Below are 5,819 nucleotides of genomic sequence, written 5' to 3'. Positions count from 1 at the left end.
GATGAATGTTTGAGTACCTTGACGCCTTTGGCCATGAGGCATGTTGCTAAGGATGATGAGGCTAGATCATACGTCCTGGTTTTGAGGGATTCCTTGGACTCGAGGAACCATGGATCCTGACGAGTGTGGTGTCCTTGATAGACGTCAGAGATCCTGTCCGAAATGAGCTTCGCGTTGGCTAGGTGCATGATCCGCCTGAACTGATCTCTAGATAGGCTGGAGCCGATGATATCCCTCGCCCAAGTATCCAGCCGAGTATACTTGCGGATGTCATCAGCATGTGCCATCTTACATAGATCAGTAGGAACAATCTTAGTGACGGTTCAAATCTCACTGTTCATCGATAGGGGACGCTTACTCATCATGACCTTCCACTTGGGATAGTCTATGCCATCGGAGATGGGGCGTGTAGCAGAAACCTTGATCATACCTGTAGTTGACATAATTAAAACTTCAGGTGGTTAAACCAAATTCACACAGAACAAGGGAGTACCTTGCTCTTATACCAATTGAAAGCACAGGTTTACTCCTAGAGGGGGTGGATAGATCTTTTTAGAAATTCATCAAACTCTGAAGAATTTGATGAAGATCAGAGTGAAGAAATAGAAACATGAGGGAAACTAAGTCATCATAGAACCAGAGTACATGCAATCATTATACGTAATAGTGAAGAACTTGCAATCAGATAATCATACACACATGAAGAAAATGAACTGAGGAAATGAAAGATAGCATGATGAAATACTTCAGTTCAAATTCATCGGAAGACAGATAAAAAATTCTTCAGTAGAAGCATAATGTAAGAGAGGGTGAGCAATTTGAAATAGGTGGGCTCGGTGAAGACAACACAATTTCGTAGACCAGTTCTAGTTGACGTATCAATTGTACGTCTCGTTGAGGCGCGCTGTTGAGTCGCAAGTCAGAGGACACACAGTCCTCATTATATTCCTCTTGATCTAAGGTGACTTAGTCCTCTCCCAATCACTCGTGGTAAGTCTTCAAGATAGACTTCCAAAACCTTCGCAGACTTGTTCACATGCACACCACAATGACTCTTGGTGTACTCAGAACTTGAAGCCTAACCGTCTAGAAGAATGACATTCTTCAAATGTAACAAGCGTCAGATCACACATATCAATCTCTTCAGTGATGCTCAATCACTTTGGCTCTGGGTTTTTCCTCACTTAGGATTCTATCAAAGTCGTTAGAAGATGGGTTGCTCTCAAATGACAAGTGTCAAGTTCTATCAGAGCAGCCAACCAACAAGTTGTTGTGGGGCGGCTATTTATAGCCAGGGGCAACCCGACATGAATTGTCATAAATGCCCTTCTCTGATTCGACTGTTGTCCGGATAAGGGTCCACTCGATAGCTGGCCCACGGCATAGCAACGGTCGGACTTTGAACTCTCAAATTCATTGGGGCACTCAATTTCCTCACGCTAGGTAGATCGCAGTGGCAAACTCCGAACTCCTCAGCCTAATAAAATTCATCAGTAGTCAGATGAACTTCATCATTGTTGCTAGAAAATGCATCAGCTGTTCCAGAGATTTCCAAAGGCTTCACTCGAAGTGGCATGTGTATGAGTAGGTTTGAGTAAGTGAAAGTGCAACTAATCCCTGGGTGGTTTTGGCAATTCTTAACAACATATAGCTCATTTAACTAATACTCTTTTAGGATGATCATTTCAGAAAGTTCATTGATTGGAATGGCATGGACTATAGATTTGGACCCCTCAAAATGCTAAGACACATATTGGCAACAAGCTCAAGATTCGACATTTTCATTTTAGTGATCCAAGATCACATTGAGTCCATAGGAAAGCCAATACTATTAAAAGGGGATATGGTGTTGCTTAATGGCTTACTTTTTCAAAATGCTCAGTCATGCTCCAAAACCCTCAGCCACTTTCTCATTTCTACATATGTTCTAAACCTAAAAGTCAAACTCGGCTCTACCGATTTGATCTATCTAGCGCCATCGAGTTCATTTGACATAGCCACTGCCACAAACTCTAATCAGTTTGGTTTCACCGATAGGGATCTCGGTCTCACCGAGATGGGATTGCAAACTCCATATTTCCCTTCGTAACATTTCGGTCTCACCGAAATGAGCGATCGGTCCCACTGAGTTCGCAATGCAAACTCCCTGTTTCCTTTTGGTAACGTTTCGGTCTCACCGAAATGAGGGAATTGGTCTCACCGAGATCTAGTTATGCCCTAACCCTAGCACATCGGTCCCACCGAGTTGATCATATCGGTCCCACCGAAAAGCCTAACATTCACATTTTGATCTGAATCGGTCCGGCCGAGTTTCAATATTCATCTCACCAAGTTTGGGAATCTGTTTGTAACGGTTAGATTTTTGTGTGGAAGCTATATATACCCCTCCACCCACTCTTCACTTGTGGAGAGAGCAACCAGAACGTGCCTACACTTCTAGCATTCAGTTTCGAAGAGAGAGAACCACCTACTCATGTGTTGAGACCAAGACATTCCATTCCAACAACAAGAATCTTGATCTCTAGCCTTCCCCAAATTGCTTTGCACTCAAATCATCTTTCCACCATAGCCAAATCTGTGAGAGAGAGTTGAGTGTTAGGGAGACTATCATTTGAAGCACAAGAGCAAGGAGTTCATCAACAACACACCATCTGTCACCTTTTGGAGAGTGGTGTCTCCTAGATTGGTTAGGTGTCACTTGGGATCCTCCATCAAAATTGTGGAGTTGAACCAAGGAGTTTGTAAGGGCAAGGGGATCACCTACTTCGTGAAAATCTACCCAAGTGAGGCAAGTACTTCGTGGGCGATGGCCATGGTGGGATAGACAAGATTGCTTCTTCGTGGACCCTTCATGGGTGCAGCCCTCCGTGGACTCACGCAGGCGTTACCCTTCGTGGGTTCAAGGCTCCATCAACGTGGATGTACGATAGCACCACCTATCAGAACCACGCCAAAATCTCCGTGTCCGTTTGCTGCCTCTAACCCCCCCCCCTTTATCTTCATATGCAATGATTTACATTCCACTGCTATACTCTTAGAATTGCATGTGTAGGTTGATTGCTTGACTAGTGCTAAGTTGCTAAAATTTGTCAAGAATTAAAATTGGGAAATGCTAGGTTTTTATTAAGTCAAGTAGTCTAATCACCCCCCTCTAGACATACTTTCGATCCTACAAGTGGTATCAGAGCTTTGGTCTCCATTTGCCTTGATTTCCATATCTTTGGTGATCATAGCCTCGGTTTCACAACCTAGGAGAATATGGCGTCTAGCGAGGGAAATTACCACCGTAGACGTCCTTATTTTGATGGTACTAATTTTGCTAGTTGGAAACATAAGATGAAAATGCATATTCTTGGACATAACCCCGCCGTTTGGGCTATTGTGTGTATTGGTTTGCAAGGTTAATTCTTTGATGGGAGAGAACTGAATCATGAAGTTACCGTGGAAGAATTGAAGATGTTGCAATACAATGCTCAAGCTTGCAATATCCTCTTCAACGGATTGTGCCTAGAAGAGTTCAAGAATATCAGTTATCTTGAGAATGCACAGGAAATTTGGGATTGTTTGATTGATATGCACGAAGGTACCGACTCTGTCAAGGAATCCAAGTTGGATGTACTTCAAAGTCAACTTGACAAGTTCAAAATGAAGGATGGTGAAGGTGTCGTTGAAATGTACTATAGGCTTGCTCTCATCACAAATGAGAATGTCGGCTTAGGAAGTGAAGAGATGACCGACAAATTCATCATCAAGAAGATCCTAAGAGCCTTGGATGGAAAATATGATAACGTGTGCACTTTGATCCAAATGATGCCAAATTACAAAGATCTCAAGCCAACCGAAGTCATTGGAAGAATTGTTGCTCATGAGATGTCACTCAAAGATAAAGAAGAGCTTCACAACAAGTCTAGTGGTGCTTACAAAGCCTCATGTGGTGCTCCTAGATCATCAAGTGAGAAACAAGCCTTCAATGAAGAACCGAGCTTAATGGTGAAGAACTTCAACAAATTCTACAAGAGTAGAAGCAAGGAAAGAAGTTCCAAGTCAAGGTCCTACAATGACAAAAAATCTTTTAGTCAGGAGGGAAATTGCTACAATTGTGGAAGACCCGGACAGTACTCCAATGTCTGTACGGCTCCATACAAAAGAATAGAAGACTCACCTAGAAGGAGAAGCAAAAGGGAAGAATCACCTCCAAGAGAGAGAAGGAATAGAGATGATCGATATGAATGAAGAACCTCACAAAGAAGCAAGGATTCAGAAAGGAAGGACAAGTCATCAAGGAGCTGCACAAAATGAAGACATCAAGCTCATGTTGGTGAATAGGTATCCGGTTCCGACTCCGACCACCACTCTGAGAGAAGTTATCACTCCGACTCCAAATATACTCAAGATGAAGGTGTTGCCGGTCTAGCACTTGTGTCAACCAACTCCTATGACATATTTGAGTCACCAAATGAAGGAACTGGAAGATGCTTCATGGCTAAAGGCCCCAAGGTATCACACCCCGAGTATGTTGATTTCAATAGCGATGAAGATGATTTGCTAGGTGATGATGATTTACTTGTTGACAACTCTAGTGATGAATACTATGATGAAAATGCTATCAATCATCCTAATCAAGATGAAACGAATGACAATGATAAGAAGGAGATCGAGCGTCTAACTAAAGAACTAAACACTCTTAAGTTAGCTCATGAAACTACTTTGGAAGATCATCTAGAACTTTGAAAAACTCATGAGAAGCTACGCTTTGAGAAGCTCAATCTTGAGCGAGAACATGTGTTCTTAAAAGCCATCAATGATGATCTTCGGAAGAAAAGTTCTTCTTACATTGCCAAGCGTTTACTCTTGTCTACTTACATGCTACAAGTAAAATATAGCAACAAGAGTAAGAAAGATTCTTCTTCTAGTAGTAATAATAATCATGCTAAATCCAATATTGTTTCTTCTAGTAGTTCTCTTGATTCCACTAATGATTCTCTTAGCCAAGTTACACTTGAGCAAGAAAATAGCTTATTGAAGGGAATTATAGAGAAAGGGTTTACAAGAGCCTTGCCAGAAGTAAACAGTTTGAGGAAATTGTATGCAAGCAAGGAAGGCACCGGAAGAATCAAGGTGTTGGTTTTGAACGAAAGTTCAATGCCAATGGAGTTGAGTGGGAAGAAGATCAATACCCCAAGACGAAGTTTGTTCCCCACCAAGAGAAGTATGATCCTACTCTCTTCAGGGGAACATAAGCTCAAGATGATCTTCCACCACAAGACCACATGCTAAAAGGCAAGGACAATCTTCAATAGAAGATTGATGCATTTGAAGATGCTCCAAAGGCCTTGGTCAAGTGGGTTCCCAAGTCTATATCAAGTTCTACTTCATCAAGTACATCTACAACCCCAAGGATTCCCATCAAGATGATGTGGATCCCGAAGAAGAAGAACTAGATAGTTCTTGAGGGTGACTCCGCCAACATACTGCACTCATATTCATTTTTGGGAAGGACAAGTGCAAACAACTCCCACATCTTGCACTAGTTCAAGGAGTCACAAGCCCTCTTGTTGGTAAGACGAGGGACAAGGTAATCTAATGCTTTCATGGACATCATCGTGTGTGTGATTCACTCCATGTCTATGGATATCCTTGTTTGTTCCTTGTGTGACTAACCCATGTAGGTATTGAATGTGCAACTCACTCCAATGGATTGCTCCAAATGATCTACATTAACAATGAGCATCCACATCTTCAACACCTACATGAAGTCATCATCGACAAAACCCAAGGTTAGTTCATCCCTCTTAGGGGGGGATATCACATCTAGGGGG

The sequence above is a fragment of the Triticum aestivum genome, chromosome 4B (assembly GCF_018294505.1).
Source record: "Triticum aestivum cultivar Chinese Spring chromosome 4B, IWGSC CS RefSeq v2.1, whole genome shotgun sequence".
Taxonomy (NCBI): Eukaryota; Viridiplantae; Streptophyta; class Magnoliopsida; order Poales; family Poaceae; genus Triticum; species Triticum aestivum.
The sequence above is the reverse complement of the archived record's forward strand: the minus strand, read 5'-3'. Positions refer to the sequence as shown.